Raw genomic sequence first — 24,020 nt, 5'->3', positions numbered from 1 at the left:
TCTGTTTGAAAAGTTCCCATGAACTAGCCCATCTGGGCTGTCAGGCTCACGCCTGCTAACCATGGACTCCCCCGCAGGTCACCCCCTGCCCCGGTCCTCACACCACACTGCTCCTGGCATGAGGAGACGGGTCACCAGAGCAGGAGCATTCCTCCGGAGTAGCATGTTTTTACTGCACAAGCAATACACAGAGACACTGTATTAGAAACTGAACCAATTCAGAAATATATTGGATGGTGAAGGAACAGGCCCCTGTGCCCCATCTCCCCTCCCCTACCCAGAGATGAACACGGTTCCAGCAGCAGCAGAGGTCTCCTCCCAGGCCTACTTCTGTGCATTTCCTCTCATACGCATGTATACATATTGGCACATGTCATTCGGAGGCTGTTTTGCACACAGCTGCAATCATCCTGTGTGTATGGTTCTGCAACTTGCTGTTTTCACTCCCCAATCCCACGTGCTATTTATATCTTCTCTGCTTCCCGAAGGATTTGAGGAGGTTCACCGGAGTTCCTGAGGGCGGAGTGCAGAGCAGCGAGAGAGCCTGGGCCCTGGAGTGACGCTGACCTGAATTGATACCCCAGCTCTGCCACGCGCACCTGGGGCACCTGGGGCCAGTAGCCAAATTCTCTGGGCCACAGTATCCTTCTCTGTGAAATGGGGAGAATGATAGTATTTACCTCCCAGGGTCAGTGTGGCTTTGCTCCGGGAAAGCAAATTAAGCATCTCAGCTCTCCAGCCTCCCTGGGGCTTAAAGAAAAGGACCTAAAGGGTGTGGAGGCCAGAAGTGGATCAGACAGTCTTAGAACTCAGGTTCTAGACCTCCAGTCCTCCTGTTTCCCCACAGAGAACAGACAGAAATGTGGGGTGAGCAGCATAGGGGGAAGGTTGGGACTGACTTTGCTGCCCCGTGGCCGCGGGTCCCTGGGGTCTGTCCAGTCATGCAGGATGTTCTGAGGGAAAGGGTGAGGCTCCTGCTCCCCTGGAGCCCCAGGAGTGGCCGCTGTGACATCAGCCTGGCCCTGCTTTCCCTAAGCAAGAGGAGAAACAAGCTGTGCTTATTCAATAACTGCCCGCGTCCTTTTTAAAAAAGTATTTGTTTACTTGTCTATTTTCGGCTGTGTCGGTCTTAGCTGCGTCATGTAGGATCCTCTGTTGCAGTTCATGGGCTTCTCTCTAGTTGCGATGCTCGGGGCTCCAGAACACCCGGGTTCTGCAGTTGCGTTGTGCTGGCTTAGCTGCCCCACGGCATGTAGGGTTTCAGTTCCCTGACCAGGGATCGAACCCGAGTCCTCTGCATTGGAAGGTGGATTCTTAACCACTGGACCACTAGGGAGGTCCCTATCGATGTCCCTTGAATGATTCCATGACCCTTTCTTTTGCTTCTGAGACCTGGTGGTAACTTTGTTCTCCCTTTTTGGAAAACAGGGAAAGTGAGAACAGGGAAAATCAGAGCTGTTGGGTCTCTGAACATTATCTAGCCCAGCCTCTTCACCTGACACCAGGAAACAGATCCTAAAGGAAAAATGTAACTGGTCTGTGGATTGTTCCGTTATCGAGTTAGTACAATCAACATTCACTAGATTGGGGCCAGATGCTTTCTTTAATTCTCATCCAGCACAGCGAGGTAGGTGTTGCGGTTTCCCATTTTAGGGGCCAGAGAGCTTAGGTCGCTTTCTCAAAGGGAAGCTACTAATAGGAGTTACAGTCAGAGGTCCATGTGTGAGTCTCACCAACCCACTGGCCAGGGGTGCCTATCTGCACAGAATGTCCTCTCTGCCTCCTGCCAGCACCTCCCCTGCCCGGCCTCATCCTCCTGGCATCACAAGCTGCAGCTCCCAAAGGAAGGCTCTCCTGGCCCCAGGGGTGAGCAGGGGAAGCTCTGCCCATCCTCCTGTGCCCCGCCTCTCCAACCTGACACTCAGGACCCCTGAGCTCAATGACCCGATGCTGAATCTGTCTTCTCCCCCAAGACTGTGAGCCCGCAAGGAGAAGGGTCTGGTTCTGATTCATCTCAGCACAAGGCCTGGCACAGAGGGAGCAAATGTGGATCTTTGTGGAAGGAAAGGAGAGAGGGGGAGGGGCAGAATTCCAAAGCCCACACTTTTTCCTCTGATCCACAACTTCTTTTGAGAGGGTCAAGGTCAGGAGACAAGTCCCCCAGGTTTTACACCCAGTTTGATCTCTTTCCCAGCTCCCCACCAGGCCACTCGCCTTGAACAGACGACAAAGCCTTGACCACAGATCAGCAGGAGAAGGACTTGGACACTTAGCCTTGCCTTGACTTTGAAAGCAGCACCTCCTCTGTCAATGGCATCCTCCTGTTCGGTGGGAGCCCTTGTGGTCCACGCTTCCCTCCAAGGTGGGTGGGGGGCTGGGGAGACTCCCAGTGTTTATCAGCCAGAGTGCTAGAGTGGGGAGGACTGCGTTTCCATGGATACGAGCCATGGGAGCTGCTGGGAGATGGGGCCATGGTGTACACAGACACAGATCCACACGGACCTGCAAGAAAAATAGCAACAGATTTGCTGAGTCATTGGCCCCACATATTTATAGTCTCTGGCAAAGGCAGACCTGCCTATCAGAGGCTAATAATACTGCTGCAGCGTGTTAATTGCAAAGACAGAGTCTTCAAGCCTCCATTCAGACACCCAAAACTGCTCCTTGAATAAAGAGTGGGGCCCTCACAATGAGAGCCAGCACGCGTGTGAGGGTGTGTTTTCAGGAGTGAGTATGTGTGCAGGTATGTGGAACCAGGCTCTAGCAGATTAAGAAAGTGTAAGTGTCATGACAACTGGTCTGAAACTACCCCACGGCAGTGTCTGTTAAAAAGCACTCTGCAATCCCCTAAGGGATTCTAGGACTCAGCCCAAGTGGAGGGGTGGACAGGAAGAGGAGAGGAGCCTATCGACTATCTCCCTGGGATGGGGGTGGGGGACAGGATGCTGACATGCAGATCTGAGTCCTTCATCCCACAGCCCGTAGGGATAGCCCTGCTCCTCCGGCTCCAGGCAGTCGGTCAGTTAGAAGAAAGGGAGAAAAAGCCCTCTGCCTTCTGGGAGGTCCGCCCCAGGGGGCCGCTTGACACATTTGAGATCACACAGGGGCTCAAATATGGGAAGCAGAGTCAGGGATGATGGGTGCCCAGGAGCCTGTGCACCGTCTTGAATAAACACCCAAGAGCCAAACTCAACTTGGGAGGAAAGTCTTTGCACCATCACCTCTGGGAACCAGGAAATCAACCCACCTAGCTTTGATTCAGACAAATCAAGCCCTTGCCTCCTACAACTTCCATCTGGACCTGATGGTTCTGCCCCTGAAGCCTTACGGTGGTATGAGTTATGTTCCAGTCCATCACCTCTGCCGCTCTGGCAGCTCCATAGAGCCTGAGCCACACGTCCCCAGTGCCTGGCAGAGAAGGGCCTTGCTAAAAATTGTGGGTGAGAAACCAAATCCCTCCCGTTCTTTGAAGGCAGTTCTCAGATCCCCGGAGTCTTCTGAACTCCAAGCCAAATAGTCCCCTGGCAAGGGTTCAGGTCTCCTCTCTGGCTCTGTTCCTCTCTCGATGTGCTACTCCTTACACTACATGCCCCCCCACTGAACAAAGAGGGCAGAGGCTGGGGCCCCGTGGGGTCGCAGCTACAGACCCCACACACTCACTCCTGCCCTCAGGACAAGGGGGTCAAGGATTGCGGAGCACAGCCTTGGTTTGGCTCCAGCTGGGACATAGCCCCCAGCCTCTGCCCTCTGTTTCAGCCTAGGAGGATGGATGCCATCCACGCTCAGGGGTCTGACAGCACGGGGCGTGGGGGCCCTGCGGGGACCCGCAGAGGAAAAGCAGAGCAAGGCTGTGCGGGGAGGAAGGGTAACTGGGTTTGGTATGGTCCCCGATTCCTCCTACTTTAACCCCCCAAACAACTCATTCATTCGTGACGGCGTCTGCAGTTTTCTGAGGAAGGGAGGGAGGAGGGGAGGAAAGAGAAGGGCCATCCTTTCAGTTCTCTAGTCTCTTCAAGAGAAGGTTGACTCAAGAGCTATTATTAATAGTAAATTAAATAGTATGGTTATTCTGAATAATAAAGAGCTCTCCTGTTCCAAGTTGCCACCGTCCTCTCTCCAGGAAAATACCTTCTGTGGCCTGAGATGTGGTGTCAGGGATGGGCATCTGTAGGTCAATGCTGAGGCTCTAACTGAACCCAGTCACAGGCAGCCAAGTCGGCCAGGAATGTCTCCTCCAGCCCAGCATCAGCTATAGGGGAAAACACTCTAGGAACTCTCGATGAGTCCACCTTGGAGCCCAAAGTCTCCTCATCCATGACACCCCTGCTGGCAGAAAGTTAGCCTTCCTGCTTGCTAGCTGGTGACCTTGGGCAAGTCATGAACTGTCAGCTCCCTCATCTATGAAATGGGGATAATGATAGTACTACCTCATGTTGGTTGGAAAAATTAAAGTTATTAATAATATTGCTATCATATATATAAAGTTAATAGACATAAAGGGCTTGTAATTCTGTAAAGCACTCAGTAAGCACAATGTAAATAAATTTGTTTATTTTTTTTATATAATTAAGAGACTGCCAGGATATTCATGTGGGCTTCCCTGGTGTCTCGGTCAGTAAAGAATCCACCTGCAATGCAGGAGACATGGGTTCAAGCCCTGGGTTGGGAAGATCCCCTGGAGGAGGGCATGGCCACCCACTTCAGTATTCTTGACTGGAGAATCCCACAGACAGAGGAACCTGGTGGGCTACAGTCCATGGGGTCGCAAAGACTGAGCGGACTAAGCTCAGCTCAGGATGGTCATAGCACCGAGGCTGAGACCCAGGACTGCAGGCATCAAGGTCTTTGTGATTGAAATTATTACTCCTTGCAGCAAGTGTGGGTGCTCCGTCACTCAGTCGTGTCCAATTTTTGTAACCCCATGGACTTTGGTCCACCAGGCTCCTTTTTCCATGGGATTTCCCAGGCAAGGATACTGGACTGGGTTGTCATTTCCTCCTCCAGGGGAGATCTTCCTGACCAGACATCGATGCATCTTCTGCATTGGCAAGGTGAATTCTTTCCCACTGAGCTACCTGGGAAGCCCCATATTCCTTGCAGAGAGCTCCTCAATAGACACAAGTCCAGGGCTTCAGCAACCTAACATCTTATGCCTCTCTGGGACCTAGTTTCTCTATCCACCAGTGAGTGAAGTTTCAGTTTATGAGGTCACAGCTACACCCCAGCCTGCTCTGACCTGTAATGTATTGAGTTGGCCAAACACTTTCATTCAGGAATTCCCAGAACATTGTACAAAAACCTGAACAGATTTTTTGGCCAACTCAATATAACATCAGCTAACATTAATGGAGCAAGTACAATGTGTCGGACACTGTGCGTGAGTGCTTTCCAGTCAGTCGGTTTCATTTCATTTAATCTACACCATAGCCCTGTAGGTGGGCACTCTGTGCCTCAGATGAAGAAACGGAGGCCCAGAGAGATTAAGCAACATGCCCAAGATCACACAGCCAGCAAAGGGTGGAGTCGAAATTGGAACCCAGTCTGCCACCACCGGACCTGATATCCTTTAAGCCATGTCACCTGACTTTTCATCAGATTCTTGTCCAGGACTATGTTATATAACTCAGGATTGCTGGGGAGAGGGGTTGGAGGAAGTTGGGTGCAAGAGAGGAGTCAGCCCCACCCCACCCGGGGCTTAGTAGCCAAGCAGTTCTCTACTTGATATCAGTTTGTCCCAACGGGTAAAAACTCCAGCTGGCCCCTGGTGGCTGAGGGAAAGAGGAAGGTTGAAAATGGATCCTCTAGAGCAGCGGGCCTCAACCTTTTTGGCACCAGGGACTGATTTCATGGAAGACAATTTTTCGTGGACCAGGGCGAGGGATGGTTTCAGGATGATCCCAGAGCGTTACATTTATTGTGCACTTTCTTTCTATTATTATTACATCAGCTCCACCTCAGATCATCCGGCATTAGATCCTGGAGGCTGGGGACCTTTGCTCTGCAGAATGGGCAGAGGAGACCCCAGGAGGATGAGCCTGGGGCCCGGTGGAGAGATAGAGGCAGCAGTTTTGCAGAGGCCCAGATTATGTGCCAGCATCTAGGCTGCAAGGAAACCCAGGGGAGGACAGCCCATCAAAGGCCCTCCCGCCCATCTATCCCCAGTCATCTGGTCCCACCTGGGCCCACTTGGCTTCCCCCGCCTGCATCTCCAATGGCAGCAGCTTTGGGTGGGGGCACTCTCCCATGGGGCCCTGACGCTCCACTAAAAGTTATTTTTATGAGGAGGAAACAAGGCTGACTGCATTTTCTAAAGAGGCTCCAGGGAGCTGCTGCCGCCTGTGAGGATGGTGACCAGGGCCTCTCCATGTTCACTGCTGTCGGAGCTGGGATAGTGAGCCCCGGAACTCACAGGTGGGGTGGGGGGCTCAAGCGGTGTGCATTCCTGAGTGTGAGCACATTGAGTGTGTTCCCAGGTGTGCTCACTCTAGGGCAGATGGAGTAACACGTAGTAGGGCTCGGGTCTGGGAAGTAGGACCCCGGGTGGAGCAGGTGGGTCTTTGGATTCCTGGAGCTGCTGGAGAAACTACCTTCCACTTGGTGAGCACCAAAGAGCCAGTGAGCTGGGGACTGTGGCCCTGGGGGCGGGGCTCCTCGCCCAGCCCTCTGGGGCAGGGCGGCTCCCTGGAGGAACTGAATGGGTCTGGCCTGGGGAAGGAAGGTGGGAAGGGCACTTCAGGCAAGGGAACAGCATGTGAGAAGGCCCAGAGGCCCAGGGTACATGGGTTTGCCACCTGCCAGGATTTCCACGTGATTAGTGGGGAGAAGGTGGGGTTATGGAGGGGGATCGTGGGAGAGGGACAGAGGCTCATTGGAAGAGGCCTGAGCAATGTACCTAGAGACCTTGGTTTTCAGCTGAAGGCAACGAGGAGCCGCTGAAAGGAGTCATCTGTTCTGACTGATGACCGGTGTGGGGGACCAAAGCCTGAGCAGGCTCACAGCCATGGGATTCAGGGCGTGGATGCTCAATTGCTTCAGTCGGGTCCGACTCTTTGTGACTCCAGGGACTCTCGCCTACCAGGTTCCTCTGTCCATGGTATTCTCTGGGCAAGAAGACTGGAGTGGGTTGCCATGCCCTCCTTCAAGGGATCTTCCTGAGCCGGGGATCAAAATGGCATCTGCGTCTCTTGCATTGTAGGAGGATTCACAATACAGATCTGCTATTCAACCAGATTTCTTTCAGGCAGTGGCTCTCCTCCCCATTCTACAGATGCCTGAGTTAGAAAAACAAGGGGGCAAAGATGATTATATATCAGAAAATCAGTCCACATAATTAATTATGTCAATTACAAGAAGGGGATAAGTTATGTGACAATGTTAATAGACACCAAAAATGCATTTGATAAAACTGAGCATCGTTCTGATGAAAAGCCTTAGGATAATAAAAATAAAAGAACATCTCCTTGACATAATAAAAAATATTCATCTGCAACCAACAGTCAACATGATTCTTAGCAATAAAATACCAGCAAGAGGTATTCATATTTAAGTTAGAGTGGGACAAGAATGCCTGTTATTACCACAATTAGTTTATATTGTTCTGGAAGTTCTAGCCAACGAAACAGTACTTAAAAAATAAAAAGCATAACGTTTAGGAAGGAGGGGAAATTGCTATCATTATTTGTTCATGATATGATTGTTTATCCAGAAAACTCAAGAGAATAAACTGAAAAACTAATAAGAGACTATGAGAGAGGTCAGTAAGATGGCCAGAATCAAAATAAATACAGCTAGCAAAATCCAGTTAGAAAATGTAAAAGAAAAGAAAAGAGAAGTCCCCAGCATGAGTTCTTTTGTGACTTCCCATGTCCTGAGAAAATGGAGTGAGGAAGCAGCCCAAGGGTACTCAAAGGGCCCTGGTGGGGTGGAAGGGAAGGGGGCACACTGGGTGGAGCTGGAGAGGTTGGGGAAAGGAGGAGGAGGGAAGCAACAGTTAGGCTGGAGCTGACAGCTGCCCAGCTCTTGGGCCTGGTTTCCAGCAGCCCTGGGACAATGAGACCTGGCAGTTCCCAATGGGTCAGTGAGTCTGGACTCTCTTGGGGGCAGGACCTGCCCACTGGTGGCTCCAGGCTGCACTGGGTATGGAGTAGGAAGGTGCAGTCCCTGATGGAGAATTTTCATCTACTACAGGGTACAGATTTCCAGCAAGTGAGATTCTAGCTGAAAGAGTGTTTCTGAACATTTGATGGGCTGAATTGCAAATTGCTCCTCTGAATTCATTAAAGCAGATTTCTCAGGAAAACCTCTCTGGGGCAAAGAGAGAGACGCAGCCAATGTCCAAGTTCCACTCCAATGTTGGGGGTTCACTCCCAGCTCTCTGCCTCCAGACTCCCAGCCTCGTGGTACTGCCTTGCCTGGGGTGGCATGATTCACCTGGAGGCAGCCACCAACCAGGACTGTTGGTGTGAGGGGACTGGCTACTTTGCTCCCAGGGGCCATCTTCAAAAGGTAAAACTTGTTGATTTCTCCTCCTTTTCCATGGTATGAGTATGCCAAGATATGCATATGTGGCTTCTCTCAGATGATGAATAATCTCTGGGTTGCATCACTCACCATGAGGGAAACCCCTCAGCCAATGGCATGACAGCTGGCCAGCATTTCAGTGTAACAAACTCTTTAGCCCCCAACCCCTCACTTTTCTGCCCTCACCCCTTTCTCTTCTGTCCTCGCTCACAGGCTCTACCTGCACTAAAAAATAATCACTGCTCCCACCTCCCGGCACTACTGCCTTTGCCCGGAGATGGGACAGTTATGTTCCCAGTGAGATGTTACTATGTAAAAAGAGGTTTGGTGCAAAGCAGTGGTGCTTCCATGCTAGGATTTTAGGCACTGGGACAATGTACAGTGGCCTTTAAGCTACTAAGGATGTGAGGATCAAATTATTCAGTGCCTGAAAGCACTGAAAACTAATGAGGGGCAGTGTGGTGCTTCAAATCCCTTCAGGAAGCTGTGGTGGCCGTGTGGTGTGGGGGAGGGAAGGGCAGGAGTGAGGAAATACTTTTTGAGCACCTACTACAGGCTTTACCCAAGAAAGTGAGCATGAAAGTGTTAACTCTTTAGTCATGTCTGACTGTTTGAGACCCTATGGGCTGTAGCCTGTCCCCAGAATTCTCTAGGCAAGAATACTTGAGTGAGTAGCCATTCCCTTCTCCCCAACCCAGGGGTCAAACCTGGGTCTCCCGCATTGCAGGTAGATTCTTTACCGTCTGAGCCACAAGGGGAGCCCACATGCTTTACCCATGTGTCCCATGAAATCTACAACCACAGGGTACAGGTGTTATTTACACCTGGATTGAAACCCTGGTCACGTGGATTCCACAGCCCATGTTCTCAGGCGCTGGCCCCTGGCTGATCCTTAGAGGACCAAGCTTTACCAGGCAAATAAGCCCCTGATTCCTCACCAAATGATAATCTCCTTCTCGTTGCAAACTCACCCCTCTGCTCTATTGCCCACCTACCTCCGTCTCCTCACCTGCCTTGGTGCCTAGGGTCAGGAGTTTCCTACCCTTAGGATCAGAACGCCTCCCTGTGGGTGCTCTGCGACCATTTACATCTCCCTGTGAGGGGCCACACTCAGCACCATGCCCTCCAGTGAAGGGAGCTTTTCAGGAAGGACAAGGGTTGGGGCACAGAAAGGAAAGAGGAGCACAGATTTCTCTTTCAGGATCCAAAAAGAGCCTGAAAAAGAGTCTTCGTGCCCCTTTATTTTCTTGGAATCCAAAATAACTGTGGACAGTGACTGCAGCCATGAAATTAAAAGACGCTTGCTCCTTAGAAGAAAAGCAACGACAAACTTAGACAGCATATCAAAAAGCAGAGACATTACTTTGCCTGCAAAGGTTCATCTAGTCAAAGATATGGTTTTTCCAGTAGTCATGTATAGATGCGAGAGTTGGACTATAAAGAAAACTGAGCACCGAAGAATCGATGCTTTTGAACTGTGGTGCTGGAGAAAACTCTTCAAAGTCCCTTGGACAGCAAGGAGATCAAACCAGTCAATCCTGAAGGAAATCAACCCTAAATATTCACTGGAAGGACTGATGCTAAAGCTGAAGCTCCAATACTTTGGCCACCTGATGCCAAGAGCCAACACATTGGAAAAGACCCTGATGCTGGAAAAGATTGAAGGCAGGGGGAGAAGGGGATGACAGAAGATGAGATGGTTGGATGGCATCATTGACTTAATAGACATGAGTTTGGGCAAGCCCTGGGAGATGGTAGGGAAACCTGGTATGGACAGGGAAACCTGGCATGCTGCAATCCATGGGGTTGCAAAGAATTGGACATGATTGAGCTACTGAAGAACTGCATGCTCCAAACCCCATCCTTCCCACTTCTGTAAACTCATGGATTATATCCAGCCCCCTCCCCTCCAAGTCCGGGAGATGACTTGGGGGTGGGTTCGTTTGTCCTAATTCACCAAGTCCCCCTGGTTCCTTGGTCTTGTCACCATGGAAACCTTGTGAGGTCACCAGCATCATTAAATAGGGAGAAAAAATCTTTCTCCCTCTCCCAGAGTGAGTGCCCAATGGGTTCCAGTGGCTTTTGTGCAGAAGTGAGGAAGATGACGGAGGGTAGGAGGGGAGACCTGGCACCATCCTCAGGGATCGATTAACCCCTGAGGCCCAGGGTGCTGGCTGCTCAGACATAAATCTTCTGCCTCTCTGAAGTTTTTCACTTTTTCCCTTACCAGCAGCCTTGAGCATGTGCCCAGTGGGCTTCATGCTACACCAGGAGGAGTGGGAAAGGGCTCTTTGCAGGTAGTGCTACTGAGTAAATGCTCATCTAGCAGACTTGAGGAACTGCTGCTGGGGACTAGAGAGGGAGCCAGAGTTCTGGACACTGTTCTGGGCCCTTCCGTCTATCAAGGCGAGAGCGGGATTGCCGGTTGGAGCTGACACAGGACAAAAGCAGGTCGGGGTCCGTGGGTTCTGAGGTTGGATCATGCACCACATACCCTTCACACCGTCTTCCTCCACGCTGCCAGTGGCCCTCAGATGATTGCTTGCACTGGGGAGAGCCTACTCTGCCTGCTGCTGGCCTTTGAGGCCAGGAGTGGGGCCGACCCCTCAGCTCCGCACACTCTGTCCTGCCTGCTACTCAGCTCCTGCTCATCTTCCTCTCAGGATTCTAGAAAATCTCTCTGGGCTGCTGTCCTGGAGCCCACAGTCCTCCTGCCACTTTCAAGACCCTTGGCAGCACCCACCACCACTGATTTGCTCTCTGGCCCTGCAGTGGGCCTCCCTGCCATTCTAGGCACTAGATTCATGCCGCTTCCTTTATTCACATTATTTCTCATTCTGAAGACAATCTGTCTCTCTCTTCATACCCATTTAATCCTATATTACATTCCTCATAATCACTTACACCATTTTCACCTTCATATTTCCATAGCACCCAGTACTATCATCAAAAACTTGTCCAATACTCCACCATCACTGCCCTTACCACCACCAACACCCACTCTCAGCACCACCAGACTACCCCCACTGCCCCGTCTATCATCCACACTGCCTCTTACTGCCATCATCACATCTCATTACCACCACCACTGCCCCACTGTCATCGCCACCATCACCATCTCCTTCAGCAAATCTCAGCATCATCCTAAATCATCACCACCACCAACTGTTACCACTGCCCCCTCCATCCCACTATCAACACCACCACCCCCATCGCCATCATCACCGTGGTACTCACCATCATCACCACTGTTATCTGTCACCACCCTGTCCTCGCCACACCACTCATCATTGTCATCACTACCACTGCACTCATCACCATCACCATCATTTGAAAGGAAATGATGTCTCTCTTCAAAAAAATATCAGTCAATCAATGTCAAATCCTTCAGTGGAGGCCTTGGAAGAATCCATGTAGGGAGGGGCAGCTGGATCCCATAACCCCATTCTTGCTCCCTGGGAGAGCCTTCATCCTTTGAGGAACGTCTCACCCGTTGCACTGTTGCCACCAAAGCGTTTACAGGGGCCCTTTCTTTAATACTTCAGGGCATAACTGAAACAAACTATTTCATTTATAGTAAGTAGGACAATAATACAAGCTGCTGATGAGAGTATAAATTGGCACAAACTTTCTGAAAAGTAGTTTAACAATATGAAAAAGCCTTTGGAAAGTGCATTTTCAGAAATTTTACTTCTAAGAATCTATCCTAAGAAAATAAGTAGATAAATGTGCATGGATGATGTGTGGGTGTTATAATAGCAAAAATTGGAAACAGCCTAAATGCAAAGCAGAAAAAGAGATGGTTTAAAGAAACCATATAGACTAATATGCAGCCATTAAAACAGAAAATGTAGATATATCTGTTGACATAAAAGTATGCTGACTCTATATCGTTAATGAACACAAGCAGGTTTCACACCAGCATTTGTAGAATAACCCTCATTCCTAAAAATATAAATGTGTTCATGAAACAAGGTGAAAATATTTTATCTGAAAAGCTGGCGCCAAAATTATTCTTAGATAGGAAACTGTTTGGAAAAAAATACTTGGGGCAACTGTTCTGACAAATGATGACAGCAACCTGCTCAGTGTGAGACAAGGAGAGGAGTTCCTTTTGCTCCTGAGGAAGATGACAGAGAGAGGTGCCTTTTTTCAAGAGGAAGGGAGAGAAACAGGGAAGCCAGCCTGAAGGAGAGAAGCAGGAAACTCCCTGTGATGTGGAGGAGTGAAGGAAGGCTTTAAGAGCTAGATCCCTGCCCTTTGCCTTTGGTCTGCAGTATGGGCCATTTCTTCTTCTCCCCCTCACCGAATATTTAGTCAAGTCTTTTAAGTGCTCAAGAGTTTCTGAATGGAATTGGAGAAGGGGCCAAGTTTGGAGAAGGGTAGATCAGGTCTGATCTGCCCCAAAGTGATTACAGAGATGATGGTGGAGGCAGGTGTAGCACCCTGCTAGCATGTGTACGCATCTTTTAATGGGTAATTTACTTTACCCAAAGTAAATTATGAGTGGTTTATGTAGTTTTTAGTTTTATTTGCATTTTCTGCTTTTCTACAGTTAAAGAAAAGTAAGTTTCAGAAACCACCTATTGGGAATACACCCAGAGTCAGATGGAACTAGCTAACCCAGGTTAAAAAGCATAGCCTATGCCTGCCCACCAGAGACCCCAAGTTTCCTTCACACTGTGGGCATGGTCTTGAGACCCCCCCCCCCCACTTGGGAGCTCCCATCTAGATGTCTCAGGACCTTTGAATCTTGGTCCCAAGATTCTCTCCCTGGGGAGACACAGGGAAGCCCCACTCTAATGCCTAAGACCCGTGTTCTTATTCTGGTCTCTGCTTAGAGGACCTTCATTTCCTGCAGAATGATCTCTGCTTTAGGGGGATGTCCTGACACTCACAAGGACTTAGACATATGAACTTTCACAAGATAATATCTTACGATAGTGTTAGTCACTCAGTTGTGTCCAGCTTTTTGCGAGCCCATGAACAGTAGCCTGTCAGGCTCCTCTGTCCATGGAATTCTCCAGGCAAGGATACTGGAGTGGGTTGCCATCCCCTTCTCCAGGGGATCTTCCTGTCCCAGGGATCAAACCCAGGTTTCCTGCATTGCAAGCAGATTCTTTATCATCTGAGCCACCAGGGAATCCCAGTATCTTAGTACCTTAAGATAACACCACAGCAGTTCTGACAGTCATACAAAAGATGCACACACATACTAACTAGTAGGGTGGTACACCACCACCACCATCATCATCACCTTCACCACCATCACCATGATAACCTCCAGCCTCCTTTCTATCCGAAGAGTGTACATTCATCCAGTTCCACCTACACTGCGGGTTAGCTTGAGGTGGGCCTATGAGCACACAAAGAAGAAAGTGGGGAGAGGCAGACTTGTCCTCATCTCCTGACACATCCCTGATCCTCACAAAACCCTGTGCAGTTTATTCACTTGGTATTCAATGGAATGATGTGGCTGGTAATGAATTTGTTTTGCATTCAGTTGGATAACACTGTTAGTTATGAATTTATAATTTGCAGAGGGATAAGGCGTTTTTTTTCCTTTGAGGCGTCAGAGAAGCTGTTGCTTATAAACTTGTAATTCGCCACTGCAAATCCATCTGTAAATGACACTATTGCAAACTGAAAATCTCCCAGGCACAAGCAATACAGCCTTAGAATTAAATTGTGTGTTTGACAAGAAGCTGCTGTTCTGTCCCGCCCCAGCCTGGTTGGCCCCGCCCTTCCTCCTGGGTTCAGCCTCAGCTTTGCCCCCACAGCCCTCATACCCCAGCAGCCTGGCACCAAGCCCCTGCTCCTCTCCTTGCACATCCAGAATGGGGTCAGCGGCAGAGCCAAGGTTGCCTGGCTCTCTGGGGGAAATCGCAGAGTGGCTCAGCCAGCACGGTCATCATCTGGGTCTGTGGCATGAACACGGAACCCCACGGTCCACTTCTTCTAACTCTCTCTGGGTCTTTGTTTCCTGTTATTGTTGGGATCCCAATTCCCTTAGAAGTGTTTTCCCGGATTTATCAGCCAGAGTGTGGTTATGCAGTCTAAGTCTGCTCAGGAAAGCAACCTCTTAACCAGGATTGAGTCCAGACCGGGGAGGGGATGAGGGTGGGTGAAGAATTGACCCAAGGCCCCAAAGGGAAAATTGTGTGGGGGCCAGTGATCTGGGATAGCTCAGTCCACAGATTTTATGGGGCCAAACCTCTGCCTCAACTATTTCCAGGCTCTTGTATTTTATACTTTTTGTCTTACTTATTTTTGCACTTCCCTCAATTATTGGCTCATTTATTCTTTATTTTTTTCAGTAAAATTTCTTTTAAACTTTTATTCTTCTTTAATTTAGGATAAAAATAAAAAGGGGGCTCAATCCATAGCTGAGCTAAAGAATGAAACTGGTGCTTGGCAGAAAGGCAGAGCTAGAAAAGAATCTGAGGAACTCATCAAGAGAGAGTCAAACCAACAAGGGTACACAGTATTCCAACCCAGCCAAATCTCAGATGCTGAGTGAGAAGGCAGGGGTGTAGGAACACGTAAGACAGCATGGCCTCTGCTCAGAGGCTTGGCAGGGAGAGAGGGGCGTTGCCCAAACAGCTAGTATCGTGTGTCATCTACTGCTTTGATTAAAGGAATGTGTGTGTGTGTGTTGGGGCCCCTGGCAGAGGCACCAAAACTAGTCTAAAAGGGTTTAAGATGAGACCTGCTACAGATAAGCTGTGTGACCTTAAGCAACTTGCTGGGCCGCCCTGAACGTCCTCAGTTGTCAGTATTTGCTGAGCACTTCTATTGTAGTCAATAACAGGGATTTACATTCTAGTAGGGAAGGCAGGTATGACATCATAAAAAATAAAACCAGGGGGCATGGGCTAGTTTGAAGGAAGGTTCTGGGAAGGGCCTGAAGGGTGAGCAAGAGTAAGCTGGGTGAAGAAGGGCTAATGCCTCTGGGGGAACATAACAGCACATGTGCAATTCCAGAGGCACTGAAAGGAGGTCTGTACAACTGAAGGGCGGAGGAGAGGTGAGGAGAGCGCAGCTGGGACCTACAGGCCAGACCACCCAGGGACCTGCCAATGTGGGGAGAATTTGGACTTTGGGACAATGTGAAATATGTGAGGGATTTTAAGTAGGAGAATGATATGCCAGACTCAAAGTTCTTAAAAATTCTTTCAGCTGCCTGGGCAGCGAATACTTTAGAGAGGACCAGAGAGCAGCACAGGGTAGAAGGTGGATTTCATTGTCTAACAGAAAGATGATGGTGCTTCAGACAAAGAGGGGAGCAGCAGAGAATATCCAGATAGAAAATATTCAAGAGGCAGAATGAGCAAAGGTGGGCTCAACGTGGAGAGGGAGGGGAAGGTATGAAGGAATGTTCCCAGAGTTTCTGTAAGAGCAGCTGAGACAGTGGACACACGGGGAAGAACTGTTTAGGAAATATCTGAGCTCGGTTTTGAATTTGATGACCAACTAATGGCCCAGGGGTCGGGAGGATCTGCAAGTCTGGAACTTAGAATCTGGAGATGCTTAGGGCTGGAGATGCTTATTCACAATGAGAGCCTTACAGGTGGTAACTGCAACCACAGAGGGGCATACAGCAGAGCAGGAAGAGAGAGGGGCAGGAATGAAAAGGACACAGAACTGAGCGCTGAGCAACTCCAGCATCCGAAGACAGGCAGGGTGGAAAGCAGTCAAAGCAAGCGGAGAGACAGGGGTGAAAATGCAGCCAGCAGAGATCCAGAAAGGCATGGTGTCCCTGCAGCCTAAGGAACAGAGGTGGTTGACAAAACAGGTTGTGGCTGAACCAAATGCAGTGGGAGGGCAAGTGAGATCAGGATTGTGGATTGAGCATCTTGGAGGTTACTGGTGACCTCAGCACTTATTTGTTGGGGGAACCGTGGAGGTGGACCCCTGACTGCAAAGCGAGGAAGAATGAGTGAGAACTGCAGGAGAACAGGCAGGGAATGGGAATGACTCTTGGGGCCACTCTGCTTGTAGAAAGCAGAAAGATGAGACAGCACTTGGAGAAGGAAGCGGGATCTTACTTTTAAGAGTTTAGAGAGCAGGTTCAAACACTAATATAAAGGAAGCAGGAAAGAGAGGAAGAGAGAGGGAGAGGGAGGGAAGGAAGGAGGGAGGCAGGGAAAGAGAGTGACCTGACCAGAGAGTGTACAGTAAAGGATAAAGGTCAGTGTAAGAACCCCCACCTGATGTGAAGAGCCAACTCATTGGAAAAGAGCCTGATGCTGTGAAAGATTGAGGGCAGGAAGAGAAGGGAGTGACAGAGGATGAGATGGCTGGATGGCATCATTGACTCAGTGGACATGACCTTGCACAAACTCCTGGAGATAGCGAAGGACAGGGAAGCCTGGATTGCAGTCCATGGGGCTGCAAAGAGTTGGACACGACTGAGCGACTGAACAACAACAGGAACAAGAACTCCCAGAAGGCAGAGGGCTGCTAACGCCACCCTCCTCTCCCATGCTGTTGGCAGACTGATTGAGGATTCTTCGTGTGAAAGCACTCTGCAAAATATCATCTTCCTGGAATACTCCAACATCCCATTTTTAGAAGAGGAAGCAGAGACACAGAGAGGATATGTGATTGGTCTAAGTCACACATCGAGATTTGACTTACAGGTCTTTCTTGAGGAGAGCAATATTGAGTGTTAGAGGTTCATTGGAGGGGAGAGAAGGCTCAGGTTGTGTTTTGGGGGTGACTCCTGAACTATGTGCCATACCCCTTCTCTCCAGCTTTTCCCATCTCAGGTCACCTTAAAATATTAATATTTTGTTTAATAAAAATATAAAACAACTAAGTACTTTTGAGATTTAAATAAAAAAGAAACATACCTTGAGAACTGACTATAGCAGACTCTGCTGGACTCTGAGGGCATGAAGGTGTCTGCTCTCCAGCGGCTTGTGGTCTGATGGGAGAGAGTCAGGCTCACAGTGACAATGTGATGTGGCAGGTGCTGAACTTGCACTTGAATGGGGGCTCTATGGTGGCAAAGAGGAGGGACCTCACACACTAGAGAATATTTCAGGAGGGTCTGGCAGTTGGCCTGGAGGAGAAGGGTGAGAAGGGGAGCATTCCAGGCAAAGAGGACAGGAAGTAGAAGAAGGTAGTAAGGTAGAAGCTGCAAGTCGCTCAGCCTGGCAAAGACATCAGGAGCAAGAGGTGAGAGAGAGGAGCTTGGAAAGATAGACAAAGGCAAGCTCATGAAAAGATGTGAATGCAGAACTAAGGGGACCGGACTTGCCTTGCAGGGATGGGGGAACCATGGAGGGTCATGAACAGGTAGATCTGAAAGCCGATACCATCAACAGTGAACTCTGCAGGGTAAGTCTAAGGGTCGGCAGATCCATTAGTTGACCGTGGGTGCCAGAAAGGGCCTGGTCATCAGTAGAGAGACAAAAAACCTGTCTACATGAGGTCAAGAGGGTAGAATCCACGGGACTCAGTGGGAGAATCAGAGTCTAAGGTGATCTCAACTCTCTGGCTTACATGGAGGGTTGTGTCATTCTCTGAGATGGGGAAGATAAAAGGGGACACATTTGCGGGGAGAAACAATAGGTTCTGATACAAGCACATTGAGTTTGAGGTGTATGCAGGACTGCCTCATGGAGATGTCCAGTAGGCAGTTGGCAACATGGTCTGAAGGTTTGGAAAGGTCTCGTCTGAAAATAGCAAACTGAAAGGCAAGAACTGTTGAGGAGTGTGAAAGAGCTCCCTTGGGGAAGGTGCATGGAGTGAGGATTTAGCCCGAGGAGCCCACGGATCACCCACACTTAAGGGACCAGAGGGAGGAGACACTGCACTGCATGAGAAGCAAGCCTCAGAGAGGCAGGAAGAGAATCACGAGAAATGAGACATGATGCCACAGAGGACAGGGTGCCTGGAAGTAGGATGAGCCTCAGCAGGGCTGAGTACCACTAAGCCACTGCCTTAGCAAGGGGAGGAAAAGTGTCCACTAGTCTTAGCAAGATCAGAGTCTTGCTTTGTGAGGGTGATTTCAGCCATGCAGTGCTGACTAAACCAGGTTACAAGGTTTGAGGGTGGTGAGGAGTGAGGAAGAGGAAGTAGCTAGCGTAGAAAACTCTTTTGAGAACCTTGCCTGAGCCTAGGAGATTACAGTGGGCAGGACCAAGACAAATCCCCAGACATCACTTCCCCAACATGAGCCCCACCACCGTCCAGTCACAGAAGGACACAGGACACCTAGTTGAAATGGCCTTTCCTGGGAAACTCAGATACAGACTCTCCTTGACTTGGGGACATTCTACATGAAAAGTTTGTCTATAGAGTTAGCCACTCACCCCACCTTTATGTTCAAAAAATTTCCCGAAGCCATAAATATTCATAATAATAGCTTGGGACTTCCCTGGCATTCTAGTGGTTAAGACTTTGCCTTCCAATGCAGGGGGTGCAGGTTTGATCCCTGGTAGGGGAACTAAGTCCCACATGCCTCATGCCCAAAGAAACCAAAACATAAAAAATATATATATATTGTAACAAATTCAATAAAGACTTATAAAAAATGGTCTACATCATTGAACACTATTAAGCCCTGTGCTGCATATGTTACATGGACTGCTTTATTTAGTCCTCAGGATGACTCTCAGGAAGGGATTTACAGAGGAGGGAAACTGAGGCTTGGAAGATTTAGTGAGCCACATGGATAGTGGAAAAGCTAGCTGATGAGCCAGATCTTTCCAGCTCCACTGCCTAAGTGCTGGCTGTTCCATTATCTCTCTCTCTCTCACTGCCTGAACACACTCATTCTGGCCCTGTCACAGCCTCCCTGGTGCCAGGACTCACTCCTTCTGAGAATCCAGTTTGCAGATTGAATCTTCATTCCCTTCTGATCTGCATGCCAATCTCATGCATTGCATGCTCAGTTGCTCAGTCAAATCTGATTCTTTGGGACCCCATGGGCTGTAGCCCGCCAGGCTCCTCTGTCCATGGGATTTCCCAGGCAAGAATACTGGAGTGGATTGCCATTTCCTACTTCAGGAAATCTTCTTGCACAATCCATCACAATGGATTGCAGGCTAACAAAAACAGTTACTGATTTTCTAGGTCCTGTCTCCCCTGCCCTCGCTTTGGGCACTAAGGTTGGTGATTCCTGTTCCTTTTCTCATTCCATCCTCAAGGCAATCCTGTGCAGTCACTATCATTTTGTCTACTTCACAGATAAGGAACTTATCCAAAGAGGGCAATAACTTGCTTAAGATCACATAGCTGGTGAATGGCAAAGCTGGGACACAAATCCAAGCCTGCCTGATTCTGTGTCATTCCAAACACCCTCCCTCCCTTCCATAGCCACAGGGCAGCAGCTCCCAACTCTCTAGCTTCAGGAACTTTAGACATCCCATCCCAACTGGGAATCCAGTCATTTAGCCAATCATCTATCTGTTTAGTATTCCCTGAGTTTGTCAAGTTCCTATTGGTTTCACGAGACTAGAACCCAACAAAATGAGCTGGAACAATAAAGGAGCATATTGGCTCTTTTAGATGGAGAGATTGTTGTTGTAGCTCCCAGGTCTAAAAGAAGGACTGCAAGAACCAAGGCCATGAGAGCCCAAGTTGGAACCGTCAGCAATGCTACTAGCATGCTCTCTAAATTCCCCTTCCCTCTGTTGCATTGCTTGGATCCTATATTTAATGGGAAAAACGACTTGTTCATAGCCTTGAGACTATAGCATTCAACCTTGTGCCTCAGGAGAAAGAACGCTTCCTCCTCCTGGCATCCACATATCAATCCCAGGGAAAGAGTCTGATTGGCACTGCTTGGGAATGTGCCCACTCCTTGAACCAATTACTGGTGCTGAAAAATTGGGTTCTGTGATTGGTGGAGTCTGGATCACATGCCTACCTGCTGGCAATGGGGTAGGGATGGGTGGGAATAGTGGGCATTTTAACAGACACCTCACCAGGACTATGTGGCAACAGGGAGGAATTTCCCAAAGGAAAGGGATGCCTGAAGTGGGATGATGGAAAACAGGCCAAAGTAAAAGTCACTAGCTGTCAACTCCACTCCACTCCATTGGTCCACGTGAAAGACAAGGGCAGACAGTGTCTGGGAGTTCACAGCCTCACAAGGAAATAGGCTTATGGACACAAAGCCATTAATAAGAGCTGATAGCAGCTACAGTCTATGGAGTACCTACTAGGTCCCAGGCACTGGGCCAAGTGCTTCCATGTGCTCACAATGACCCTGAAAAGTAGGTACTATTATCATCTCTATTTTTCTGAGTCAAAGAGACAGTAGAAAATGACCCTTCCCCCCCCACTTTTGGCAAGACAGCCAAAACAGGAAAAAAAATAAAAATGTTTATGGGCTCCTTATCCCTGCTCAGAGAGGTTAAGTGACTCTCCAAAGGTCACACAGCTAGCACATTAAGTGAATACCCTGGGAAACATTTGGTAAAGGGCCAAAAGAGTACTTCTGCTTCTCCCTATTGACTGAAGGACTAGGGAAGGCTGTCTGGAGGTGGGTGTGGGGGTGGATCTAAGCAGAGATCTGAAGGATGGGATATCTGGGCAGATGGCCAGGGAGGCTGAGGGGAAGAGAGGATAGGTCAGTCTCCAAATACTAGGGAAGGTGAGCCTGAGCATCACCTCTCCTTGTGGGAGTCCTTTGAAGATTTACACCCAGAGACCCCTGCTCCTGAGTTGAGACTCCTCCAGCCTTCCCTGACTAGCCTAACTCTTCTTCACGGGACATACACACAAGTCTTCCCTGCTCCCCACACACACATTCTCCATCCTGGTTGCCCTCCTGTGGACACACCCAGTGAATCCGGGTCCTAGACATAGTTTAACCCACACAGAGGACAAGAAATGTTACCTTCCTTTTTCCAAACACCACACTTCTACTAATGTGTGCGCGTGCATGCCCAGTTGCTTCAGTTGTAACCGACTCTTTGCGACCCTATGGGCTGTAGCCCACCAGACTCCTCTGTCCGTGGGATTCTCCAGCCTAGAATACTGGAGTGGGTTGCCATGTCCTCCTCCAGGCTATTAATGTGACCCAACATCAATTAGGTATTACGTAGTTTCATCCTATCCTTTCAAACTGAGTTCACTGTCTCCTAACACACCCAAGTTCAAGTACACCTCCCCCATCCAGGATGTGGGCAGATGGTTCCATGGACCCAAGATAAGAAACTCACTTTATTTTCTCAGGCTTATTCCATTTTTCACTTTGGCTGTCCCTTTGCATCATAGCTTTCAGGAAAGTGACTGGTGGGGCTGTACAAGTTCACTTACATGAGGTATCTAAAGTAGCCAAACTCAAGGAGACAAAGAGCAGAATAGCAGTAGGTGCCAGGGGCTGGGGGGAGGGGCATGGGGAGTTAGTTACTGGGTACAGAATTTTGGTGTTGGTTTTGTGAGATGAAGAGAGCTCTGGAGATGGATGGTGGTGATGACTGGATAACAATGTGAATGCACTTAATGCCACTGAACTGCACACTTAAAGATTAAGATCGTACATTTTATGTTATGTGTATTTTACCACAATTTTTAAACAAAGTGATTTGTGAGCCCTCGAGACCCACCTTCCCAGGAGAATATTTACCCCATCCCAGGCAGCTGGATTCATACTTCCACAGCTTCTGGAGGACCCAGTGCCTCCAAAGGACTCCTCTGAACACACCTCTGAGAAAACTAGGAGAACAAGTGAAACTGTTAGAACTCACCACACATCACTGTCCCTGGAATTCAAGCCTCCTGTGGGCCAGACTCAAACCACCACCCAGCCCTACCTCCCTTGGCCCCTCATCTGCCTCTAGTTCAAGACCTCTACTCCCTTGTCATCTGAACTTTTGATAATGTCACCTATATTTACTAACTCATTTCTTACCACCCACTCAGCCCTCAATGCCTGACAATCTGCTTCCTCCCACCTCCTCCCCACCAAAACAACAACAACAACAACAAACAGGACTTCCCTGGTGGTCCAGTGGCTAAGACTCTGCACTCTCAATGCAGGGGGCTTGGGTTCGATCCCTGGTCAGGGAACTAGATCCCACATGCCACAACCAAGAGTTCCCATGCTGCAACTAAAGATCTGCATGCCACAATGAAGATCAAGGATCCCGCATGCTGCAACTAAGACCTGGGGCAGTAAAAAAACAAAAACAAAAACAAACCCTCTCAAGCCCAGGCATAGACCATATACTCGACTGTCTTCAGGGTGTCTCCACCTATCCCAAATCAGACTCCTCATTTTCACTCCAGATCTGTTCCTCTAACTCAGTGGGTACACAACCATCTACCTAGTCTCTCAAGCTATAAGCAGAGGTATCCTTGATCACCACTCCCTCTCCAAGTTCATCTTCCAAGTCCTCCCATATTCTCCTGAATGATTTCTTGAAGCATTGCCTCCTCTCCATCCCTACTCCCATGTAGACCACCTCCTCTCTCAGCCTCCTAACTGGTCTCCTGTCAGGGGCCTAGCTCTCAGATCCACCATCCACGACGCCCTGGAGGGATCTCCTGAGAGGTGAACAGGACCAGGTTCCTCACTAAGACCACAGCTTCCCACTTTGTTGTTTAGTAGCCCAGTCACATCTGACTCTTTGCGACCCCATGGACTGCAGCACGCCAGGCCTACCTGTCCCTCACCATCTCCTGAAGTTTGCTCAAGTTCATGTCCATTGCATTGGTGATGCCATCCAGCCATCTCATCCTCTGACATCTTCTTCTCCTTCTGCCCTCAATCTTTCCCAGCATCAGGGACTTTTCCAATGAGTCTTTCCTCTACCTCAGTATAAAATCCAAGCTTCAAACCATGGCCTCTGACTGAGTCTCTCAGGATCTGGTCTTCCTCTAATCCACTCTCCACAGAGCTGTCAAAATGATCTCTCCAAAAGGCCACAGTTGGTTCAAACTCCGCCTCCCCTCACTTCTGTTTCTGAGCCTCTGCTCCCACCCTTCTCTGTGCTTGGAAGGCTCACCCCCACCTCCTCCTCACTGACAGTCACCTGGGTAACTCCTACTTCTCCTTTGAAATTCAGCTCAGGGGTTGCCTCAGGGACAGCCTGCCAACCGCTGGCCTGGGTTGCTCCCACCCCCCTTATGTTGCTTCTAGAACTTGCCTTTGCTCTGCGTGTACCACCTGTGAGTTTACTCAGGAATGTCCCCACAAGCTGTGAGCTTCCTGAAATGCTGCTTTTCGTTCCTGTGACCCCAGAGTCGAGCCTGGGGTCTGGTACAGAGAAAGTAATGAATAAATGTTGAGTAAATGGATAAGGAACTGAACAAAATGACCTGTGTCTAGTGTATCTCTTTCATCCATCTGCGGAATCTCCAACTCCAGCCCCATGCAGCCCAGACAGAGCCTGGCATACAGTAGGTGCTCAGCAAATGTCGTCGGTATTCCATTTTCTTAATTAATCTGATTTAAGGCCATGTCTGGGAGTAGTTTGAGGTATGACAGGGGGAAGGAGGAAGGTCTGATGCGGGAAATTTAGCCGAAAGGGAAGCCC

The 24,020-nt window shown here is 49.2% G+C and overlaps 1 long non-coding RNA gene and 1 other non-coding gene across 2 annotated transcripts; one reads left to right on the top strand and one right to left on the bottom strand.

The window, feature by feature from the left end:
- Positions 1-262: 262 nt before the first annotated feature.
- Positions 263-22,640, bottom strand: LOC139035574 (uncharacterized). The gene is made up of 3 exons (XR_011488178.1): positions 22,109-22,640; positions 6,893-7,271; positions 263-2,502 (listed from the first exon to the last, which is right to left on the bottom strand). It is a non-coding gene; the product is annotated as an uncharacterized lncRNA (long non-coding RNA).
- Positions 22,479-22,551, top strand: TRNAE-CUC (transfer RNA glutamic acid (anticodon CUC)). Its single transcript has one exon. It is a non-coding gene; the product is annotated as a tRNA-Glu (tRNA).
- Positions 22,641-24,020: the final 1,380 nt, after the last annotated feature.

Source organism: Odocoileus virginianus, chromosome 6 (genome assembly GCF_023699985.2).
Source record: "Odocoileus virginianus isolate 20LAN1187 ecotype Illinois chromosome 6, Ovbor_1.2, whole genome shotgun sequence".
Classification (NCBI taxonomy): Eukaryota; Metazoa; Chordata; class Mammalia; order Artiodactyla; family Cervidae; genus Odocoileus; species Odocoileus virginianus.
The sequence above is the reverse complement of the archived record's forward strand: the minus strand, read 5'-3'. Positions and strand labels throughout refer to the sequence as shown.